The sequence below is a fragment of the Suncus etruscus genome, chromosome 5 (assembly GCF_024139225.1).
Source record: "Suncus etruscus isolate mSunEtr1 chromosome 5, mSunEtr1.pri.cur, whole genome shotgun sequence".
Taxonomy (NCBI): domain Eukaryota; kingdom Metazoa; phylum Chordata; class Mammalia; order Eulipotyphla; family Soricidae; genus Suncus; species Suncus etruscus.
Genome location: NC_064852.1, coordinates 61,111,885 through 61,138,328, shown reverse-complemented (window position 1 = coordinate 61,138,328; position 26,444 = coordinate 61,111,885). Strand labels below are relative to the sequence as shown.

At 33.0% G+C, this 26,444-nt stretch overlaps 1 long non-coding RNA gene and 3 other non-coding genes across 4 annotated transcripts in view; 1 reads left to right on the top strand and 3 right to left on the bottom strand.

Annotated features, from left to right (window-relative positions):
* The window catches only part of LOC126008889 (uncharacterized), a 681,047-nt gene that overhangs the window by 553,098 nt on the left and 101,505 nt on the right, over nt 1-26,444 (bottom strand). The window lies entirely within an intron of this gene.
* On the bottom strand, nt 459-562 carry LOC126009796 (U6 spliceosomal RNA). The gene has a single exon (XR_007495997.1). It is a non-coding gene; the product is annotated as a U6 spliceosomal RNA (small nuclear RNA).
* On the bottom strand, nt 15,717-15,849 carry LOC126010133 (small nucleolar RNA SNORA51). The gene has a single exon (XR_007496269.1). It is a non-coding gene; the product is annotated as a small nucleolar RNA SNORA51 (small nucleolar RNA).
* Nucleotides 19,743-19,875, top strand: LOC126010013 (small nucleolar RNA SNORA51). Its single transcript, XR_007496155.1, has one exon. It is a non-coding gene; the product is annotated as a small nucleolar RNA SNORA51 (small nucleolar RNA).

Genomic DNA, 26,444 nt, shown 5'->3' with positions numbered 1-26,444 from the left:
AATACACGGGTTGTGATCTCACCCCACGCTCTGTATTTCTAACCCCTTAAGCTGGCGGGTCTGATGAAGCAGGGTAGAAGTAGAGAAATAATATTAAGCCAGTCAGGAAAGAATGGCTAACACGGCATTCAGGACCTTTTTCATCCTGCTCTCTCTGCCTCAGCCAAAACCTAGAACTGCTTTCTCTCTTCAAACCAATTCCCAATACCAGGAGGGAGAAGCTTGCGAGAAACCAAAGTACTATCCAGTGAGCTTTTAAATATCAAAGGAAGAGGTTTAGAGAAAGAAAGTTGGGGGAACACTTTGTTTCTGACTTTTAGCTAGTTCACCTTTCAAAAAACATGCTTTGTTCCAATAGCATACCTACTACCAGAGTGACTATGTCCCTCTACCAATGAACACAGGTCCTTTCTCATTTCTTCCAACCCAATCCCTTTGCAAACTCCATTCTGTAGGTTTTAGAGTGTATTTCCTTCACGAATTTGTTTGTCTTCCTTGTGCAGGGGCCATACTAATCTCTGTATCGTTCCAATTTTAGTATAAGTGCTGCCGAAGCGAGCACTTTAGAGTGTATTTCCTTTGGGCATTTGTTGCTTCATTACTATGGTTGTTAAATTCCACATATGGAAGACACCATTCGTTCCCTTTAACTGACTCATTCAGTATGGCATTCTCTAGTTCCACCCACATAGCAGTGAATTGCACTTCATCTTATAGCTGAGTAGATTTCCATTGTGGATAAATACCACAGTTTCTTCATTCACTCACCTGTTCTTTGGAATTCGTGCTATTTTCATTTTTTTTTTTGCCTACTGTAAATAGAGCTATTATGAAAATAATGGTTTGTTCATAAGATTCAGAAGAAATGTTAGGAACATATCTTTTCAGTACAACACCTCTTAATGTAAATTCAAAGATGTAGAATTCTGAATCCTTTGAGAAGCCTAATTTCTAATTTTTTGAGAAACCCCTAATACCTTCTATAGAGGCTGACCCATGCAACATTCACATGAATGGAAATTGTTCTTCCTTATAACCCAACCAGAGATGATTGTTTTCATTATTTGTTGTTGTTGTTGTTGTTGTTGCTGCTGGTTAGTCTCACTGGAGTGAGGCAGTATTTCATTGCTATTTTGAACTGCATGGAAAGTAGTTTCTTTGTTTTATGATGCATCTCATTTTTCAACTATTAATCTTCATCATAATCTGAGTGGTCTATCACTTTTATATATCTCTGAGAACAAAATATTTATGAACAAAAGTAATGTTTTGTGATAAGTGATGCTCTATATTGATATATTCTTGTATATGGTTGTCAGCACGTTAACTGGCATATAGAATTTACTCTGACTCACATCTAGGGAATCATGTTTACTTTCCCTACTGTTAGCACCAGTCCACTAGTGAGAATAGCAACCATAAATGCAAATTTATTTTGAATAATTTTTAATTCACTCTTTGGATTTAATCATGTATTCTTTTTTTTTTCCCGACCCATTTGGGGGTGTTTGAAGTCACAAGTGGTGATACTCAAAGGTTATTCCTGTTGATTTGATTTCAAGAGACCATAACAGTGCTGGAGATCTAAACAGGGTAAGCTGCAGGCAAGATATGCATCTTAATACCTTTATTATCTTTCTGGCCCTTATTTATATATCTAAAAGTTTCTTTTTAATCTTAATAAAGATTAATATTCTTAATTTTAATCTTCTTCTTAATCTTAATCTTGATAAAATAGTATTGTTAAGGTTTTCCCCAAACAAACTAGTATCACCCTATTTGGAGACCAAATAACAGTATAAAATATTATTTTGAAGTCTGCATATAATTCTCTCCTCCACCCTCCATCCATGTGCACTTATTCATATTCTCCATATTTTGCTTAATTTCTTTTGCATTAAATTTTCTTAATAATAATATATTCATCAAATATTTAAGCATTACTACCTTCCTTTTATTGTTTTTCTTCATTTTTGGTTTTGCAATAGTACTGGATATTGCATACACCTAAGCATGGTATTTACAAGTATAGTTGGGGATCACATATCAAGTTGCAGTGTTTGCTCTGTCCATTGTAGAGCTCACTGAGGACAGCACTCTCAATTACTGTATTTGTACATATGTTAAATAGGGATCATAGGATGATAATCCTTAGCTGAATTGATACATGTATACTGCATATTCTGTTTATAGGGGGCCAGAGCAGTGGCACAAGGGGTAGAGTGTTTCCCTTGCAGGAACTAACCTAGAACGGACTGTGATTTGATCCCCCGGCATCCCATATGGTTCCCCTAGCCAGGAGCGAATTCCGAACATTTAGCCAGGAGTAACTCCTGTGTGTCACTGTTTTGGGTGTGGCCCCAAACAAACAAACAAACAAACAATTCTGTTTAGGGCCCAGAGAGATAGCATGGAGGTAAAGCTTTTGCCTTTCATGCAGAAGGTCGGTGGTTCGAATCCCGGCGTCCTATATGGTCCCCTGTGCCTGCCAGGGGCGATTTCAGAGCATAGAGCCAGGAGTAACCCCTAGCTCTGTCAGGTGTGACCCAACTCCCCCCCCCCCAATTTCTGTTTATAGGACTCAACAGGTCCTATTTTCCTATAACAGAACATTACAAAATTCACTCATGTAATTGAAAGGGATCACATTTTCCAGTAGTGTTGCTTTCCCATATACTAGCTGTTTTGCCACATACACAAACACACATCCAGCAGCAGTATATCAAATATATATAAAGGAATTAGGGATCATAGGCTGCAGAGCTAGCAAAACTACGCTTGGTATATGTTGTGACCTGGGGTAATTAATTCATAACCTTATATTTGCAAAGCAAGTGTTATAAGTTATTATTGTTCAAACCAATACTATTCCATAATAGAATTTATTTGATTTAGTACTTCTTATATAAATCCTTAATTTTTTATTTCTCATATACTTGTCCAGTCAATGAATAAATCAATAAGATATTTTGTTTTTATTATAATCCTGGTGATATAACATCACAATATTTTATTCAGATGTTTACAGAAGTTTCCATGCTTTTACAATTTACTTTCTCATCATAGGGATAGTATAATACCATAACTGGAATGATCATGGATGATGTAAACTAAGTGTGGCATGCCTTTTCTACTGCTTTGTTTGTGACATCACACAGTGCATTGTCCTTATAAAGTGTTAAATTTTCCCAATTTTGTCTCTTGACATGAAACCTCTAGAAAATTCTTGCTATTTTTAGCCATGATATAAATATAGCATAATGTTATAAGGCTGCATTAGACATTTTCTATATGTTTTTTTTCTCTGCCAATGAAGAGCTTTCTCCAGGTGTTTAGAATTGTGAACCTTTTTTTTTTTTGGTAGTGCTAAATTTTCATTTATCAACAAACTTTTCCTTCATATATCAACTTTTCAGTGATAGAACACTCCTGTTTTTCCTTAATATGTTTTATTCCTTGCTCATATTGCATTTGTTATCTAAATGTATTTGTTTAGTCATCTTCTATCTCTTTCTTGGAATATAAAGTGCTTTAATAAAATGATTTTTTTTGCTTAGCACAAAGAAATCTAATATTTGTTGAGTGAATACATAAATCACTAAAATAAAAGATGGCTATAAAATGATTCAGAAATACACATAAACAAGGTCAGACAAATAGTACAGGAGTTAAATGTACTTGTCTTGCATATGACTGACCCCTGATTAATCCCCAGCACCCTATGTTTTACCTTGAGAACTATTAGGAGTAATCCCTTAACACAGCGTTAGGAGTAGGTACTGAGTAAAGCTGAGTGTAACCTACCTTCTTCCCTCCTCCAAGTGTTTAAAAACAACTTCTTTTTCCTAAAATATATTTAAGAGTAAGTGGTTGGTTATGGGTAAGCCATTCTAAAACATACAATTGTATAAGTGCTATAATTTTAATGATTTGTATCATAAAGTGCTTATCAAAGTGACTTACAAAAGAGAATGCTCACTGAGAGCTATATTGCTGCTTCTCTTACTGCCACTTGTTTGCACATTTTTAAAAATATCTGAATAAGCACCTAACCTTCAGCATGGACATAAGCATACACATCACCAACCACTCTCCTCCTATCTCCAAGGGTGTCTCCATAGGTAAACACCTGCTCATCTGTGTGCTAAAGATAGCATTTTGTAATCACAAGAGTACTGTTAGATATTTATCTTTGTGATGCACATCTCATTTTATTAAGCTATTGATTAAAGTCAACAAATATATAGTCTCTGACCTTGTTGGGGTTTTACTGTTGAAATAAAATCAGAGATCAATACAACTAAGAGAAAAATAAATCTTCAAATAGCAGTTGAAGCTGACATCTTCAAGGAAAGACGTGAGTTTCTGGAATGAGAATATTTACTATCATTGCCATCTAGATGAGTAAGTGCTTTTTTATATTTCATATCTTTCTTTCTGAAGGAAAGGCCTACACATAATGAAAGATATTTCACATTTTTCTTTTCAAAGGAAAGACCAACACACAATTTTTACTTTATAAATACCTGGACATCGAGAGTTAAAATGTTATGAACTAAACTGAAAATTTCGATGTTCAAACCTTTGTAATCATGTTATATTTATAAGTACCAATGGGAATTGGGCTTGATAATTAGGAAAAATATCAGCATATCAAGAAAAAGGTGATAAAAAAAGACATGTGTATTTTGTTTCATAGCAAAGGTTTTAATGGGTTTAATTGTGTCAAATGCATTTTACTTTACTAGAGGACTAATTGGAATAGGTCAGTTGTTTGGGAATAATCTTAACAAATAATTGGTAATCATAAATACCTTAGACATAGTCAGGTTTTGTGAAATAAGAATCAGCACTAGCCTAGACATTGTTGCAAATATGTTTTTTTGTTTGTTTGTTTGTTTTTTGGGCCACACCCGGCGGTGCTCAGGGGTTACTCCTGGCTGTCTACTCAGAAATAGCTCCTAGCAGGCAAGGGGGACCATATGGGACACCGGGATTCGAACCAACCACCTTTGGTCCTGGATCGGCTGCTTGCAAGGCAATCGCCACTGTGCTATCTCTCCGGGCCCGCAAATATGTTTTGTTACTAACAGACTCTAGTCTATACAAAGTAGTATTTTTATTTGTTTTGTCATATTTTGTGGATGAAAATATACAAACATACATATGGACCTTTGGCAGGGTTAATATTAAAAGCAAGTTAAAAAGGATGGATTTCATAATGCCTGGGACTTGCTCTAATGTTTTCAGACAAAAAATAGATTCGTTCCAAATACTTGTCTGGAAATTCAGATTTATAATTTCTTGACACCACAGAGTGCCAGTTAATCAGAATATGTCATCTTGTCAGTCAGGTGCAAATACCTTCCTGATACATTTTTGGACTTTGTAAAAAATAAAGTGCATTGGCATATTTTATATGAGTAAGGTGTGCATCATTAACATGGCCACATTCTATAATATTAGGTCCACCACCAGAAAGAAATATCATTCTATTTTTATTCTATATACATTTGCCTACTTCTCCCTTCCATTCTGGAAAACATAATTTGGTCTTATAGTATATAAGTTCATTTTGTTTTATCTATTTCATACACTTTATTTTATGTACTATATGTGAGAAACCACAAATTAATCTTTTTGACCTATTTTATGAAATGTAATGCACATTACGTCTAACCATGTTATAATAAATCTTTTATTATTCAGAGCTTATTAACTTTATTTTGGGTCCATTTTCCTTTTCTATACATTATTGCCAGCACATGCACCTTGTGTTTTTTTTAGTAATATTCTTCCCAAAGATAGAATGTGCTAATCATGTTTTGATTTGCAATCAGCTTTATATTTTTCTGAGTTTTATGAGTTAATTGCATATTTTGGCTACTACTTCTTCATTGGATATATGATGTATAAATATCTCTTTCCACTGAAGAGGATGTCTTTTGGTTCTAATACAAATTTATCTTGCTAATAAAAAGTTATTTAATTTGATGTATTTCCATTTTAATTATTTTTTGTTTACTTTGTCTTTAGTGTCAAATTTCCAAGTACATCAAGGTTAAAATATAGGAGAATATTTCTTAATTTCTATGTGTTTTATGGTTTTAGGTCTTAAATGACTATAGGCTTTGTAATAGTTTAAAGAGTTTTAAATTAATCTGTGTATAAAGTGTTAGAGAGTTGTCAATCTGGTACCACAGGAGGCTAGTTTTCCCAAAGCCATTTTTGGTAGATTTTTTCCTTGCTCTAAGTAAACTTTGGCTCCCTTTACATGACTAGGTTCTTTAATCTATGTTTGGTTTTATTTAAGGGCTCAGTTCTGTTCCACTGATCTGTGTGTTTGTTTGCATTTTAATAAAATGTTGTTTTAATTACTATTGCTTTTTGGTATTGTTTTAACTCAGGGCATCACTACTTTTATATTTGTCATTTTGTTTTGTTTTATTTTTTTGTTTTTTTTTTGGAACCACACCTGTCATCACTCAGGGGTTACTCCTGGCTTTATACTCAGAAATTACCCCTGTCAGGATTGGGAGACTATATTAGATACCAAAAATCAAACCCAGGTCTGTACCAAAGCTGCTGCATGCAAGGCAAATGTCCTTCCGCTGTTTTATTGCTCCAGCCCCTATGTTTGTCCTTTTTACCTCAGAAATGCCTTTTCCTTTAGATTTCGTTGCCATTCAAATTACATTTTATAGGTTTTTTTCCAAGAACACCATTAGAATATTAAGAAATGGTATGTAAATTAAGAAAATAGAGCTATGTCAATTCTAATTTAATTATGATTCTGTAGGAATGGAATATCATTCTTTCTCTTTGTTATCTCTTTCAATGATATAATTTGTATGTATTTCAAATATATCATAAATTTCATTCTAAGAAAATTATTGTTTTACTTGTAGCTATACATGTGATTTATTTTTATTTTTATTTATTTATTTTGGGTTTTGGTTTTGGGTCACACCTGGCATCTCTCAGAAGTTACTCCAGGCTCTATGCTCAGGAATTGCTCCTGGCAGGCTTGGGGGACCATATGGTATGCAGGGATTTGAAACAACATCCTTCTGCATGCAAAGCAAATGGCCTACCTCCATGCTATCTCTCCGGCCCAGTGATTTATTTTTAATTTATTTTTCTCTTAGTTAATTGTTTATACAAAAACATGACAAAAATTCCATTTGATCTACAAGTGGAGATAGGAGTTCTCTTACACTAGTTTACAGAATCCCTTTTTCTGAAACAGTTGCATCAGAAACCTGTCAGTACCTAGTTTTTATTTCCTCTCTGCATGGGTTGAGGGAGTTTAGTGAAGGTGTGGTGATTGGAACCAAGTCTGTATGAGTGTAAGAAAGATGCCTTAACCCCTAAGTAGACACCATTTTTTAAAAATAAATCAAATCTTATTATACCTCATAAATGGTACAGTAATAATCCATGATAATCTCTATTATTTTTCATAAATAAATTCTAGTTAATATTTTGAATAAATTTATAAGTTCTTTAGATCCAAACAAACAAATATGTATTTTTGTTATATTTTGCCCTTAATAAAAATGTATTGAATAACTATTTAAGGAATTTCTAGTTTGGTCTGGCTCGCAATGACAATATATCTAATTTTCTTATGTTTACTTGCTTTTTGTACATCTGCTTAATAAGTCTATTGATACAGAATGTTTTCTATAATTTTATAATACCATAATAATTCTATTTGTTTTGCAAGTCAAAGAAAACTCAACATAGTGACTTAAACAAGAGAGGACTACCTAAAAATTCTAGGAGTAAGGATAGATCTCAGAGAAAATTTACTGCAGAATTTATCATTTTGTTTTCCTTGGCATTCATCTTGCTGGCTCAATTTTATATTTACACATGTACAATTATCTTTTTTAAAATTTTAATTATTTAATAATATAATTTATCTATAAATCCTTTTAGTAAGTCATCACAATTTACAAAGTGATTCATATTTGATTTTTATGCATATAGGATTCTGACACTAGTTCCCTTCAACAATTTTACCATGTTTTCTGTCATCCCTGAACTTTACTTTATGAGAGGTATATTTTGGGGGGGCACACCAGATGATAGTCAGGGGTTACTCCTGGCTTTGCACACAAAAATCGCTCCTGGCTTGGAGGACCATAACGGACGGCGGGCAATCAAACTATGGTCCACATGACAGGCATGTGTTTAAGCATTGTTGTAGGTTACTTCCTCTTTGTAATGTTAATGGATTTATTGTTTAAATATATAGTATACCATACCTATATCCCTCCAATGTGTCTGAAGCCCCTGTTACTTCCTGTCCACATCCCTTTATTCCCCTCCTTGATTTCCTTCCTACCTTACTTTTCTTTTTTTTTATACTCTAGGGTTATGGGTGATGGATTAAAATTTTCTCAATAACAGGTTTATTCTCTCTTAGAAGGCTCAGCTCAAGTTTATTCTCATCTTAATGGTTCAATTGAAAACTAAGTTCAACTCTAAACTTGTCACTGTATATCAAAACAATTTTGCAACTGGAACAAGTCAAAATTCATGCTTAAATCCTGGAAGTGAAGGCTAACTAGAAGTCATTTGTGTTAAAGGGATAAACATGATTATTTCCCAAATAAATTATAAAAAAGAAAAACCTAATAACAAGAGGGCCGAAGTAATAGTGTAAGCTGTAAGGCATCTGCTTTTCCAGCGCTGGCCTCGGACAGACCGTGGTTCGACCCCCCATACTCCCATATGGTCCCCAAGCCAGGAGTGATTTCTGAGTGTCATCGGGTGTGGCCCCCCCCAAAAACAAAAATAACCTAATAACAAGTAAACATACATTATTTCTTGCACATATTTCTATTATTTAGATTATTTCTTGCATATATTTCTATTATTTAGAGATATTTAAATTTCTTTTTTATTGTCAAATTAGCATGATATATTATTTCTCACTTAATATATGTATTTAGATTCTTAACATACTCACTAAAGTAAAATCTCAAAAAATAAATTCAGCATTCTGAATAAACAGACTATGTATGTTTTAGATTCCCCCTTTTCCTCTCAGTATAACTTAATAGCCAACAAAAAAATTAATTGATTACTAAAATTATCATATGCATTTCTGTGCCATATTACACAAAGGTTTTCAAAAATTACTTGGAGGGGCCTATCACTTATTGCTAAATAGTCTGTCTTTAATTTCTGCAAAGGTTTTAAATCTATCAAGTTATTTTTTTTACTTAATTGAGCTATGACAAAATTGGGGTTTCAGACCTTTCTTATTTTCTGTTTTTTAAAACAGATAGCTTACCAGAAGTTTATGAAATATGACATCTTCTTAGACTTTTCTCATTTCAATGAATTATTTATATTACAATTGACCTTGAAATATTTACTGCTAATCATGGCTGTACTGTCAGTATTAAAACACATTAGTTATATTGCTGATTATTAAGCATTTTCTTGCATACTTTATTCAAGTTTCACATTTTTGAGATATTGTTATCTAAGTGCATGGAGACAAATATTATTAATTATAAATTGAAGCTCCACAATTGTTAAAGTGATATAAAACTTAAGAGGTTTAAATACTTAATTTTATATTCAGTATTTTTTACTATTTTCAGAATCAAAATCCTTAAGGATAAGAAATAGAAACTCATAAGCAATCTGTGAAAAATCAAAAGTGACATAGAAAGCATTGTTATTTCCTCAAATCCTCAATAAAATAAGCTTTGCTTCAAAATTGATTTTATTTGATATAGTTCTGTCTTCAGAGCAGGAGGAAATTAATGAAACTATTTTTAAAAAGGCAGAGAATGAATATATTGTATGAGTTTGCAAAGGTTATCTAGAGGTCCAAATAAATTATTTTACATTTTCTGCTCCTTTATATTCACCATTAATATATATTAAGAGCATATTGTACCTTAGGATTTTAAATGTATAAAACCACAGACTCTGTAATTATTGTATAACTCATGTTAAAATTAAAATGATGGATACTATATTACTGCAACCTTATATTATCTAGTCCTGTTTGTCTAAACAAGAAACGATGCAATTATTTTCAGTACGATTTATTTGCTGTGAATGGAATTATCTATTGCTTTGTCCCTATCAATCTATATTTTTCAAATATCTAACTGCTATTACACATGTTTACAGAATCATCTTTATTTCAAGTATCGTTTATTGCTTCTAGTGAATTGCTGTATATATTCATGAATGCAGGTTTTAATTATAGCAATAATCATTGGGAAAGTTATTTTGCATACCACTAAATACTATATATAAGAATTTTCTCATAAATAAATTTATAAAATAAACTTATGTTTAAATATATTTACATAGTAATCACCCAATAGTTACCGAACTTTGGTAGTGCTGGTAATGGCATTTCAAAGCCTTAAAATATAGATATATAGGGGGCAGAGCAGTGGCACAAACAGTAGGGCGTCTGCCAAGCATGTGCTAACCTAGGACAGACCACGATTTGATCCCCTGGTGTTCCATATGGTCCCCCAAGCCAGGAGCGATTTCTGAGTGCAAAGGCAGGAGAAACCCCTAAGCTTGAATGTCACCAGGCATAGCCTAAAATCCAAAAAAAAAAAAAAATTGATAGTGACAGTGAGAAATAAATTATTGTATTAACTTCTTTTAACTAAATATAAGAGCATGAAGATAAAAAAATAGTATTTTATTTCTTGTGAAACAAATTCAAAACATAAATATAATTCCATATGTATATATACATAATTATGCATATTTTATGCATTGACCACACATTTTATTTAGACTATCTCTATGATTCCATTTTTAATATTAGCAACTATAGCCCCTCATTTCCTTATTTTCAGGATACACAGATGTAAACACACAAATATGTGTAAACATGTGTAAGTACATGCAAATGTACTATATATGGACACATTAAGTACATGATTATATTAATATATTGTATATTGTATGCACCTCATTTTGTAGTATTATAGTGAGGAAATTCAGGAATTGGGACTATGTGGACAGCATTCAGGCAATTATATTATATGTTTTCAGGCAAGAAAAGATAAATACTTTATGACAGCAAATATGTAGAATCCTAAAAAATACTTGGAAATAAAATATATTTGTGGTTTCAAAAAATAGTAAGCACTGTAAATATGATATGTAACATGATGAATACAATAATTATGCATGAGCTATATTTAAAAGTTGCTAATAATGTAAATAAACTCAAAGTAATCATCATAATTTTTTATAACTTTTTGAAGAAACTGATATTAACTGAACATGTAAAAGATGATGCAGGTTGTGTCTGATCACGCTTTGTCCAGGTGGACTTAGGACAGGTTTGAAAGCCGACAGATTTGCAAGCCTTCAGGAGCAACTGCAGTGAGACGACTCTTCATTATCAGAAGAGGTGTATTTAAACAGTTACACAGCTAACGGGATTTACCTAATTGGGAAGCTTGAATAAAAGGAAGGAAAGGTCCTTACTGGTCAGTCGTACTTGCAGCATATCAGGTCTGCAGACGTGACCTGTGTGACTAGGGGTATGTGACCACTGTGGCTGGGGAAAGAAAAAGAGGTGGGCTTCATAGTGACATGCCAGGTGTTTGCCCTAATAGGCGCTCATCTCCGGATGCCTCATTTGAGGGACTCTTTTCTGTGGGGGGTGAGAATATGGTCTGCTAGAGGTGCAATCTCAATTCGGTCCAAACCTATCTTTGAAAGGCCCCGGCTACACTTACTGTGATCATATATATTTTATAGTTATTATATAGGAAGCTTTAAATTTATATAGAACTGTATTTTAATGTATAAAGATAAATATACTGCAGTTATAATATAGAGATTAGAAATTCTAGAAATTCTTCTAAAGGACAGTGAAAATGTACAAAGGATGTGCGGGATGACTAACTCTCAATTTCTGTCCTTGAAAGCAATATTTAACACACTACTACTACTTTCTTTTAGTGTTGTTGTTTTTGTTTGGGGCCACACCCGGTGATGCTCAGGGGTTACTCCTGGCTATGCACTCAGAAATCACTCCTGGCTTGGGGACCATATGGGACACGGGGGGATCCAACTGCAGTTCAATCACAGTCAGCCTCGTGCAAGGCAAACACGCTACCGCTGCGCCATGGCTCTGGCCCCCACTATTCTACCTTCTATTTATTCATATCTATAGTCAAATTTCAGCCCATCAAGGAATCATCCAGGTTTGTTGTATATGAATCTTTAAGAGTGATCTCTTAACTTTGATTAGGAAAGGATGGCACCTTCTCAGTTTTGGAACCTAAAATTTTTGGAAAGTCTGTTAATTTCCTTTATTATAAATTACTATGTCAGAAAAAAAAAATCAATGTCTGCGTGGTATGTTCAAAATCAAAACTGAAAAAATAATTTTTCTATTAGGTCATTCAAAGGCTTATTATACATTACCAATGGCTAATAATAAAACTCATGGCATGGAGCATCAAGCTGTTATTATTTGACTTCTTGTGTTTTTGGTGTCATCTACTGTTATAATTTCAGAATATATGTGTTTTTCAGCATAACCGTTAAGCTTCTATAGATATGTTCTTTATTCTGAAAAGTTTCTTTAGAATGATTTCTCATGTCACTTACCTGGTGCTAATCAGCAACTGTTTACCTGATTTAACTCATCACCATTTTATTCATCATGTTTTTCTGACTCATCATTTCCTTTATTAAATTTGAGAAAGTATTCTTTATTTTCTGTACTTAGAAAAATTTTTTTTTGTTTTTTTTTGGCCCCAGTTGGCAGTGCTCAGGGGTTACTCCTGGCTCTGCACTCAGAAGTCACTCCTGGCAGGAGAGGGGGATCATATGGGATGTTGGGGATCAAACCTGAGTCCATCCTGGGTCTGTCTCAGGCAAGGCAAATGCATCACCACTGTGCTATAGCTCCAAATTTTTAAGAATAGCCCTTTGACTTCAGGGGCTGGAGCAACAGTGCAGGGGAAGGGTGTTCGCCTTGCATGTGGCTGACTCAGGACAGACCTGGGTCCAATCCCCGGCATCCCATCTTGTACCCCAAACAAGGAGCAATTTCTGAGAGCATAGTCAGGAGTAATCCCCCTGAGCATCATTGGGTGTGGTCCAAAAACAAAACAAAACACAACAAAACAAAAAAAGAATAGCCATTTGACTTCATTGAAAGCAGTTCCTGAAAGTCTGATCAATGTCTATTTTATTTGCCATCATTGTGCTAGTTCTCAGCTCGTAAAATAATTGAATAATAAGTGCTCAATAAATCTCAGTTGAATAAATAAATGAAGAAAAACACCAATATTTCTGGCTCTATTTAAATAGTATAAAATGATGTCTTTAAGTGATAAATAATATGAAATTTTAATCTAAAACATCAAATCAAGGGATCATATATTTAACATATTTTAAATATATAATCATACACATGATTTAATATATAATTTTGTACATAAATTTAAATGTCATCTACAATTATGATTTAAAATCAGTAAAATTGTAAACAATGATTTTTCTAGGTACCAAGCTTTAGAGTATGAGACCTAAACACCCAGTTGATTTAATGAATACATGTGAAGGCTATTAATATAAACCTGGTAGTATAACTGTTTCTCTAAGTACAGTTGCAATATTTGAGCTAGTTTCATGCACCTCAGAGCCTTCTCTAGTAGCAAGCATTTAGTTAATTAGTTTATTGAATGAAGAAATTTGTTTTTAATACATTAATTTCAATATTAAACTTAACACAAAAATCGTTTTCTAGTTTATATGGACTATACACAACACTGCTTGAGGGTCTAAGGGTCACAAACAACAGAACTGGTACTGTGGTACTTGAGGGCAACCAGACAGGAACTAGGACTTTCATAAATACTCCTGAATATTAATTTAGCTGCTTTAAAATTCTAGAATGTTTTCAATTTATGTTGACCTATCTAACAAAAGAATGGGCTTTTTATAATAATTTGCACCTCTACTGCTTCTTTATTTTAGAATGATGAACAATTTCCAGTCATTTCCTTCACAATTATAGTATAACATATGTAAAAATAAAACCTCATTTTTTTCCTTATTCCTCATGACTTTCATAAAGCGGGTCTATGGTACAGTTCTGGGAGTAGGACAGTGAGTTATAATGTTCCAAAAAGTCAGGCTTATATTCTTTGTGTCATTGGCTATCACTTGAGAAATTTTAGTAATTTTTTGGGAGGAGGTGGAGGTAGCAGACCCAAATCCAACTTACTCAGAACCTATTTCTAGATCCAGTCTCCAGGGTCACCTCCGGAAGTGCTGAGAGACCATGTGACATATGGGAATAGAATAGAGTTGGGCATGTGTAAGGCAAATTCCTTAAATCTCTATATAATTTCTCTAGTTTGAAAAAATATATATTACTTATATTTTTATATATAATCTTTATATTTTAAGTAACAAGTCCTAAGTGTCTCCACACATTGTGTAAGTGCCATAATGATTAAGAGATCTAGAAATAGATAATCATGGTGTGACAATATGATGTAGCGTATAATGTATAAGACACAAGTGCATTAAGAAGTTGACTCATGTTCAACCACGAACCTTGGATCCCATCCTTGGAACCAGCATGTTTTTCTACACCAGTACCAGGAATTAAATCTTTACTCGGGTAGGTTCTACTGCTGGTCTGGCATTGCGTTGCTCCAGAGTAGGTTCACATGACATTATGATGACTAGGAAACAGCAAAAACTTGTTTTCAGGGCAGATTTCTCTGCCTTGGCTTCTAATGGTAAGATGAAATTAGAAGACGCTCCATGACACTCTGGCTTTGACATAGAATCTGTACAAAAACCAAAATCTCTAATTACAGAAGTCTGACTGTAACAACTCTGATTGAGTAGAACTTTTCCTGGAACCATGGAAAAAGAACTGAGTTGGACAATATGTATACTCAGAACATGTAGTTAATCTTTATGACAAGATGCTTCATGAATAGAGACACCTTGTTTATTAGACAAAGGATATTTCCTTTCTAATTCCCCAATGTTTGCTATGCATATGCAAACAAACAAACAAATATCTCACCCCCTTTTAAAAATAGTTTCTTCTAGATAAGAGCTTTCACTTTTTTAATAGAATCTTGGGACATGAATTACTTTGTTTTATCTCGTATTTCTGTGTCTTTTTTTTTTCTCACAAATTTAGGAAAGAAATATTAAAAAAAAAAGAGAATGGTGTCCAGGGGCCAAGTAGTTTTAGGTGCATTTGTGGAGAAAAAAAAAGATCAGAAATAAATACCCAAGCCAAAGTCAATGACAATTGAATGAAGAAACCCTAACTATAACAATCTAAACTTAAAATAGGCCTGTTACACTAGTAGGTCAGGGGGCCAAGGATGGAGGTCTAAGATGCATCCTGGGAATGTTGGTGGAGGGAGGTCAACACTGGCTGTGGGAATGGCCCAATTTATTGCACTGTATGCCTGAAATCCAACTTTAAAGGATTTATAATTCAATAATATCAATAAAAAACATTTGTTTTAAAAGAAGTTGGTTCAACAGTTGACATAGCAGGCATAGAAACTAAACTAAAAGCCATCTTATTTAACAAGATGATTTTAAATTTTTGGTATGTACCCAAAACTTTCAAAGGGCTAACTCAAACTCTGTGGCACTACTCTGACTGACGCAATAGGTTTGAGGAAGGGCCCATAAGTTAATTTCATTTTTGTCCCCCAATTCACAATACAGACCAGGCAAAGGGCCTGTGTTGATCTGTACATGGGGTGTATTTACTGTATCTCCACTTTCTATACATTCAGTGTAAAGGACACAGCCTGTGGTAAGAATTGGGAGGTCTTATCTTTTCTTTTCTTTTTTCTTGATTTTTCAATATATATATATATATATATATATATATATATATATATATATATATATATATATATATATAAATCCTTCACCAGTGAAACATTCCCATGACCAATATTCCAAGTGTCTTTTCTCCCCACTCCATAGGTTAATTTCTAAAATGTTACAGATAATGCTACTTCAGTAGCTGTCATGGTAGCATGTTGACAACCTCTGTCCAAATACTGAAGAAGGATTTCTGGAGGAGATAATGCCAAGGAAATTTAAAAATAAATAAAATATCAAAGGAAGAATTATAAAAAAAAAGTGCAAGCACAAAGACACAGTAGAATGCATAAGAAATAATAAGCTTTATGGAGAATAGAAAGGCATGCATGTAACAGGAGGTCTTTGAAGACTGAAGAAAATGAAAGAAATGAGGACTTATTTTTTTCCTTTAGGTTCAGTGTTTGGATGGTTTCTTTAATATTTTGTATTCATAAGAACCTGAGCATAATCACCATGACAAAAAATGTGTAATCCTTTCTTACCCACATTCATAGGGTGACCATATTTAATGAATCTCTAAAAAGTGAATCTGTAAAGATTAAACTGAAAGAAATTGTAGATACAGTGACTAAAGACTACATGTACATAATGTAGAAACAATAATAATCTAGGTAGTACCTGTAAAAAGAGAGATTTAAATGAGTGGTGGAATTCAGAAAGTATGCTTTAGTGAATATCAATGTAACCACAAAGCACACTTTTGCAACTTTTGTTTGCCATTTTATTATGTCATTAAACACATAGAAGTTGAAGTAAAAACATGTATAATTTAATCCAGAAAACCATGGTAATTTTATTGTATCTTGATTCCAATGGATTAGTGATTTTGTTCAATATTCTTTGGACTTTTATTTGCACTTAATTTTAATAATAAAATGTATAAAAACATGTCAAGAGAAGACACAGCTTTAAGAACAGAATTCAATTTTCCTCTCCAAAGCATTATTAGTATCATTAAAAGTTTTAGTTCACCTTTTCCCAATTATATCCCCTTCTATCTCTCCCAAAGGGAAACACTACACTTTATAAATTTCTTCATTTTTTAAAAAACATATCTATGTATTTATAAACTATATATTTTCTAATTTTTCTTCTTTAAATGTAAAGAAATAGCAAGGAATACGGTTACAGGAAGGATGCTTGTTTTAGCACAGCATCACATGTTAACCCCTGAACATATTCTAGAGAGATCCCTTAGCACAAAACTAGCAGGACTAGCAGGAATATGCTTTGAGGAAAGCTTGGTGTGGTCCATAAAATAAAACAAACAAACTAAACTAAACTAAAAAAAAACCTCCAATAAAGTGAAAATAAGTAAAATATTGCCACGTGCTTTATTATATACTTTGGAATCCTTTTATTATTGTTGAGAATTGACATTATGACTGTAGGTCATTTTTGTTGCCATTTGTTATTCAATAGTATGAATAATCACAACATATTTGTCTAGCTTACTTACATGAAAATTAGGTGGTTTTTAGTTATTTTCATTGGAAATGACTTTCTGAGCTTGAAAGAACCTGTCAGTTTTAGGGTATTTGTAATCTATCTTTTTGAAGTAAATCAAATTATCTTTAAATAATTTGCTACAATATCTTCCCTTTTGACATAGATGAGTTTTTATTATTATTATTTTTATTTTGAGGAATAGGGTGAAAGTTTAAGGTCATACCAGGTGGTGCTCAGAGATTATTTGTAGTTTTGTGTTGTTAGCTACTGCTGACAGTTCCTGATATCAAATCCAGTTCAGCCAAATATAAAGAAAATGCCTCAATCCCTGTTGTTTCTCCACGTTCTTTTGCTTTTTATTCTTAGAGTCAAATTAAAAGTGTTCAGAAAGTGCTGAATAATTTCTAAGTGTGAATTTTATGAATTTACAATAAAATATATTATTTATATATCACAATTTATTTTGTTTACTGTAAAGATAAATTTACATCTTATATGCATGTTGTTTATTGAGATGTAGGTTTTTAAATAAGGCTAGACATGCACTGTCATTATATGGTTTCAAATATTCTTTCAGGTGTGCCTCATATATAATGTCTACTCATAAAATATATATAATATATACATATATATATATACAGAAGAACCAGTATAAATATAATTGTGTTCCTTTTTATAAACTGCATGTCTCATATTTGAAACTTTAAGGTTTCAAATATTTGCTTCATAATTTTTTCTTTTAAAGGACAACAGAATAGATTTTCTCTTGAAAGATTTTATGTTTGTATTTTTTTAACTTTTAAGACTATTGCATCTTGGAATTTTTATATTTAGGTTTTAAATATAAAGAATCTTTTGAAATATTTTAATTTAGGAAAATCACTTGTTTCTATGCTGTACCAATTAATTTCCCATTTTTGCTCTGCCTTTATTTATGTGTTTCTATTTTCTTATATCTTTTCTTTTGCAGGGGTGGGGTGTAGAAGGCCATAGCCAGTGGTGCTCAAAATCTACTTCTAGCTCTAATTACCCCTGGCAAGGTTTGGAACACTAGGTGTGGTATTAGGCAAGTTCCTTCCTTGCTGTACTCTCCCTCTAGCCCAGGATTTTATATCTTAATCTACTGTTCTATCTATCTATATTTTATTACTATACTTTAGCAATTCATGTAGTTTTTAAAGTGAAGAGATATTATCCAAGACACTTATCCATGTCTATTTTAGATTTATAATTCTTCCAAATAAATTTTAGAGTTTGGTTTTTTGAATGTAATTAAATCTAGTTTGAAATATAATTAATTATTTACAATTGTAGTTACTTTATTAAAAATATTTACTGTTGCATTATTAATTTACCATATCTAAATTAGAATTTACAGTAGCATATTTACTTGCATTCCCTTTTATTTTGTGGCTGCAAGTATATCATATAATTTTTGTAAGTTAACGTACATATATATAAGATACTTATTACCAAATGCTAACATATATGCATTATTAATGAATCAGTCAGATTAACTATGACAGAAACAATTTTAAAAATTCAAATAGTTTAACATAGATTTTATATGTTGCTTTTATCAAATCCTGACAGAGACGAAAGTTTTGTTTGTAAGTCATGACAGTGACTACTCTACATGACCTACTCTATATGGTCATTTAGAAACTTCTATCATCTTATTCATTAAAGACCTATAGGTAGATGTACAGGACTGTACAAAACAAAAAGGATATTTTACAGCATAAAATTGAAAATAGTGGGGCCAGAGAGATAGCACAGTGGCGTTTGCCTTGCAGGCAGCCCTCCCAGAACCAAAGGTGGTTGGTTCAAATCCCTGCATTCCATATGGTCCTCCATGCATGCCAGGAGCTATTCCTGAGCAGATAACCAGGAGTAACCCTTGAGCACCCGCGGGTGTGGCCAAAAAAACAAACAAAAAATAATTGAAAATAGTGCATGTCTTTTGTATCTATTAGATCTTTGGTGATTCATTGGTCAATATTCTGTCATAGAAATACATCCAATTTTGAGGGAAACTACAGAGATAAATCTAGTCCTATGCTGCAATAAGAGATCAAGAATGCTGACAAACATTTAAGCTATTTATTATGGCAATTTAAGAGAGTTTTCTGTTCTTAGCCTGATTTTTATGTATTTAAATGATGATTTAGTGTTCCAATTGTAATAAGCCAGATTATAAAGTTACAAGTATGCTTTATAATATAAAAATTAATATCCATTTCCGTGTGCCTTCTTAGAAAACCTGTCTAGAGTACAGGCCGGTGTGGGATGGGAAGGAAGGACACTTGGATATTGGTCATGGGAATGTTGAAGGATTTTTTATTTATATATATTAAAAAATCAAAAAAGAAAACAAAAGATAAGGCCTCCCAATTCTTACAACAGGCTGTGTTCTTTACACTGACTGTATAGAAAGAGGAGGTACAGTAAATGCACCCCATATACACCTTAACCCAGGCCCTTTGTCTGGTTTGTATTGTGAATTGGGGGACAAAAAATTAATATATTTTTGAAATAAACTTACTTATACATGTTGCATTAAAATTAAAGAAGTAAATCTACCTTTTTGTTTTATTTGTGTATCTATTTGGAAATGAGTTTTTAATGAAATGATTTAATAAATTGTTTAATAAAATGATTATTATTTAATAATATTTTACCTTTCATTAATATTTCACTTGGTTTTATTTCTAAAGATTAATTAGACCCACAAAATTACCTGAGGATTATTTTATTTCTTACTATTTTAGTATGTTGTATAATTATATATTAGTTCTTTATTAGAAAATGTTTTATTGGGGCCGGGCGGTGGCGCTGGAGGTAAGGTGCCTGCGCTAGCCTAGGACGGACCACGGTTCGATCCCCCGGCGTCCCATATGGTCCCCCAAGAAGCCAGGAGCAACTTCTGAGCGCATAGCCAGGAGTAACCCCTGAGCATCACAGGGTGTGGCCCAAAAACCAAAAAAAAAAAAAAAAAAAAAAAAGATTCTACAGGCATTTTTTATCTTGTGTCACACTTTCTGATATCTATTTGTTAGGTATTCGCTTATTTTAAGCCTTGATATTTTACTGTTGAAACTGGAATGTAATAGATTATTATTTCTTTTTAATCTGATTGTATCTGTACTTGTAATTTTCTTTACTAATATTCTTTTGGGGATGCTTAACTTCAAATATTATTTATTTTTTGATCATCATAACTTTTACCTAATGTTTAATATAGTTTTTTAAGAAAATAAGGTTTTGGAAGGAGGGTAATGTAGTATTAAATAATTAACGATGGTTGCTGGGTAGAGGTGGATGGATGTGGATGGATGAATTTTTCTCTGCCACCCCAGGCCACATGGCTCCGCAATCCCCACTTAGTTGGCGGGTCCCAGGTTTAGGTGAACAGCGGAATCAGACTCATCCAGAGACAGGCATCAGGAAGCATCAGCTTTATTTTTGCCCTATCCACCACATGTGTGGCCTATATCATAACCTTTTAGGCATTAGCCATTCTTAGCTAGCCCTGCATCTTAATTCCTTTCAGCCATCTTCCATTTGACCTCCATGCTGGCCAAAGACCAAAAGGGCAAAAGGGCCTAATCCCCTGGGTCAAAGGATTTATATAACCTTCCAAGACCACTTCCCGGAATGGGAGGGGTCTTGTAGGTAAGGTTACACGTAATATCTGGTTCCCAAGACCCCTCCCAGAAACGGGCGGGTCTCAGGTAGCTACACCTAAATTCAGGGTGGGATGGAGTTTTTATCATATATGACAGTGTTCAGGTGCTACTACAGCAATATTCTCTGGTGGCTCTTGTCAAACCATGTGATGATATGTAGTTGACCACAGACTAAGCCAATAATTTACCCCTGTAAAAGAAAATTTTACTCTCCAAAGTATCAATATTTGGGCTTAATTTTGTCTATTGCAACCTATTAAAAATTTACTAATTTTAGACTGATGTATTTTCCTTCATTTGCTACCTTTGGATTTATCTTTTATTTTCTGTCATTTTAATTAGGACTTATAAATACATTTTTATTTTAATTTTATTTAGTACCGCCATAATTTAACATACACATTTTTACAAAATACATTGCATTTATAAATAATTTTATATAATTTGGGAGGGTGAAGAATTGCAAGCAGGACTCTTCATACACTTATGATTGCACTTATTAACATTTATGCATCACTAGTGATTCTAGTGATTTAAAATGGCAGCCATATGATACAGCTTCAAGGGCTCTGCTGCAAGGATTTGGGTCTCCATGATTGTACTTGGTTATCTTTAAGACCACACCTAGTGGTGATGAGAGTGTATAATGATGCTACATAAAGCAATGCTTAAGGGACCATGTAGTGCTAAGATCAGAAGCACATTTGATTGCATACAAGAAGAGACATAATCTCTAGACTATCTGATAGCTGCAAATATAATCATTTAAATGATAATTTTAACCTTTATGTTATATTTCACAATTCAGAGAATATTTTTATTTTATTTTTAAAAAATAATTTCCACCATGATTACAAACATGTTCATAATTGGGTTTCAGTCAAAATGTACATCTCTTTCACCAGTGCAACTTTCCCACCATCGATGTACCCCATATCCTCTTCCCCTAACCTCTATTTCTATTTCTCTCTCTCACTATCATTGTCATGATAGTTTGTATAGTTACTTCTCTAACTGAGCTCACCACTCTGTGGTAAGCTCATATCATGGGACTGATTCTTCTGGCCATCATCTCTAATGTCTCTAGGTAATATTAACATTTTTTCTTTTATTTTCTTTATATCCCACAGATGAGTGAGACTATTTGGTGTCTATCAAAATTTTTGTTTGTTTGTTTCTGGGCCAGAAGCTATGCGCTCAGAGATTGATCCTGGCTTGGGGGACCATATGGGACAATGGGGGATTGAACAGCAGTCCGTCCTGGGACAGCCTCGTGCAAGGCAAACACCCTACCACTGCGCCACCACTCCAACCCCTCTATCAGGATACTTTTAAATTATTATTGAGCTAGATTTACTACTTGTTTTTCATATAAATATCCAGCTAAACAATAATAGGCATATAAGCTTAACTTTTATCTATTTCATTACCACTTTTTGATAGTTCACCTCACTTCTATGCACTCATCTACCTGTAAAATTTACTTGATTTTTTTGAATAATTTTGCAAAAATCATGACATTTTTTTTTTTTTGGTTTTTGGGTCACACCCGGCGGTGCTCAGGGGTTACTCCTGGCTGTCTGCTCAGAAATAGCTCCTGGCAGGCACAGGGGACCATATGGGACACCGGGATTTGAACCAACCACCTTTGGTCCTGGATCGGCTGCTTGCAAGGCAAACGCCGCTGTGCTATCTCTCCGGGCCCAAATCATGACATTTTTATTGCTCTATCATTTAATTTTTTATTAAGTAGGCAATTTATTCCATTTTTTTTCAAAAGTTATGTTGCATTCAATCCATTATGTAAAGGTAGAAACAGAAATCATTCTATCAAACCTATGAAAAATTCAATATATTAAAATTTTATGTTAACAGATATTGTAAAATTAATAGATTGTAAGAGTACATGTTGATGACATTTGACAAATTTATTCACTCTTTTTACTACCATAGCCCAAACTTCAAATTTTCTTTACTCTTTACTTTCAGTTCTTGTTTTCTAGTTGGCTGCCTGGAAACTGCGGCTGCATTAGTTATGGATAGATTCAATATTGAATGTTTCCAGAAATGTCAGCTTTCTAATTGGTAAGATAGAGAAAAGACAGATTGCATGTTTTCCTTGGTATATTTAGGATATGATTTTTTAACAGTTCTTATTCTCTTCCTGCGCTTGAGGTTTTCAGAGAATTTATGATTTACTGATAGAATGGCTGAGAAAATACTTTGTACTTGCTTCATAACTTTCTTCACTATAGCTCAAAGGGTTGCCTCTCAATAGCACTTCCCATTTTCAAAGTCTCTCAGAACTTCCTTAACCCCTTATCCTTCTCTGCCCCATCCTGGAATGGGCATGATACTTACGCTCCAGGAAAAGTCCTTTTGTAGCATGCTGAATAGCTTCATATCGAAATCCTCTCTTGTCTGCATCTTCATTGTTCCACTCTCTATAAATTGAAATGGTCTCTGAAAACCTTGGTTATCTTTTGGCTCTTATTATCCTTTACATCTTTTCTGGCAGCTAGCTTATATAATTTTTTTGAAAGACTCCCAAATGTGGAGAGATGAACATGTCTCGACTTCAAGTGCAATTATTTGGATTTTTAGTGCAGCAGAACTAGATATAAATATGTGTGCTGGATTCATATAAAAATATATATCTTTTTTATGGTCCTATAAAGTTATTTTTCATTGAGCAATATGAAATATAAGTATCTAAAATTTTGGTTTTATCTTATATACTTTTTTACAGTTAACTTTCAAAAGCAATATTAAAGATTTGGAGTGTATGATGTTTTTAAAGGAACATTCAAAGATGTATAAAATGAATAGGGATCAATGACATGAATTCTTTTCTTTGCTTTCTGAGTATCTGACTGTCTCAAATATGAGCAAATATCTTAACTCGTGAGTTTGTAATGCATAAATGTTTTTCTACCCTCTCTTTGCTTTTTTTACACAAATTATAAATCAAATAGAATTTATAAAGAATCTTTTTAACATAGATAAAGAATATTTATTATGCTGAAAGTAGAAACTGAATGCTTCATTGTTTTAGAAAAATTAAATTAGAAATATCTTAAGAGCAAGAGTATCTTTACATGATTGTAACCCAACTACAATCATATTTGTAACCATGGTGTTTAAATAAAGATATTGATTAAAAACAAGCTCTAGATATGCTAAGACAGTCATTATCACATTGTTTTTAGAATTGCTTATTCAACAAATTGTGCAAGGTGAGTCAGGTAAGTGTAGTCCCAAGAGAATATTAATATATTTATGATATGGTGAGCTTTATTAGTGTATTAAGTTATTAAGGGAGTGAAGACAAGTGTTTCCTCTTAAATACAAGAAAAAAGACACAGGCACGTAATATATACTTTTCCAAACAATATTTCTTAAAGCCCCAATTAAGTACATATAGTAGTTAATATTTGTGTGGAATGAGAAAAGGAGCAATTCTTACTCTTCTAAGTTATTCACATATTCTATCCTACGTTTCCTAATGTTAATACTAGTAAAGATTAATATTAATATTTGTACTACTAAAATGATCAAATTCACAGGACATATTAAGCTCTGTAAAATATATCAACAACAAACTTAAGCTGTGATAACAGCATCTATTTTACTTTTAAATTTAGAATTTTTATATTTCAAACTGAGTTGAAAGGAAGAATGTCAAATATGTAATGCCAACTTTCAGTAATTTGCAGTTTTCTCTTATCCTGTATATATTACTCATGAAAAGAACTGCCTTTATTAAAGTTGTTTCCATCAAATAATTTTCAGAAGAAAGGATAAAAGTTATTTATATCATCACTATGAATATGATATTGCAGAGCCTTACTTTCCCTTAATATATCAAAAAGAAACAACATCTGTTGACACAGATGACTGAAGACAGCACAACTCATATTTGTACTTTCTTCAGCAGCCATCCAATTACCCTTCTAGGAGTGAAAGAGTGATAATGCACTATAATAAAAGTATTAGTTCAAATGTTTGTCTACATTTTAAATGACAACTTTCACACAAGTTAAAACAACATGATAGTCTCCTAGATTAATTTGGAAAAGTTGGGAGAAAGCAAAATTAAGAACAGTCTGAAAGAATGAAAATTTTCTTTGAAACTGATCGTATTCCCATTACTATATAATAAAACATTTAAAAGTGAGATATACAAAATTTTTCTCTCAAGATGTGCCTAATATTTTATTCATATATTTTGCAAAGCAAACATTGTTGATGTAATAAAATCTATACTTTACAAAAAAGAGAGATATGATAGTATTTTCAGAAAGCTATGATTATCATTGTAGATCATATCTATAACCCCCACGTAGGCAGAGTAGATAGTTTAAAGGACTAATGCTTTTGCTTTGCATACTATAGGCCTTGGTCCAGTAATTAGCAATTCACCATTACCTCAGACCATGGAATAGGCACTGAATACAGTCAGCCATTGTCAAAAAGTCAAAATAAATCCATTAATAAATAAAATTAAAAACAGATTAATAAGAAAAAAAGAAACAACCACCTTAGAGGGCTAAGTCGAAAAAAACAAAATGCTAAAGAAAAATCTCCACCTAGCCACTCCTTCCTTGTGAAGATCTTCAAGATTCAGAATAAGAAAAATGTAAAAGCTCACATCAAAGCTTCTGAAAACTACTCATCATCCACTCAACCCACATTGAATGTAAAATCAGAAAGCCACAGGAGTCAGAGAGAATTGAGCAAAATATATTCAGTTGGTTATATGTTTTGGCTGTAAAATGAGGTTTTAGAGGAAATTGAAAATTTAAATGTGATTCAATGAGCAGTGAACATATGATACACACAGTATGCTTGTCTATGGGGAACCAAGAGTAAATTGAGCAAAATGAACACACTCTTGTTAAGTAGAAGTACAGTTGTCCACCAGTGAAAACAACTGCAAACTGCTCATTTGCCCTTGGGGTGTTCTATTTATATTTTCTGCAATGCAAATATTTATATTTCATGTAATGAGTTGTAATTGTGCCAGCAGTTGTTGCCACATTTGGGGATTATTGGCTGAGTTACAGAGAAGCCTTTATATATTGGGTTTTCCAGCTATTGGGAGACTAGTGTGGCATTCTACTTAAACTACTTTTCAAAGTCCTTGAGTCACCCCAACCTCTGCCCAGCAATTCCTTCACATATATAGAAAGAAATGAAAATGAAACTATAATCACATTAAGTTAACCTTTGAGGATTTTATGGAGAAAAGAATCTAGTTCTAAAGGTGAGGAATTGGCCTGGAACTACTCTTATGATTTTGTTTAGGTAAATTATTTCTTGTATATTTTAATGAAGCAATATTGAACAACGTTGAACATATTGTTTATTGTGCTAAGAAATATTCAATCTTAAAAA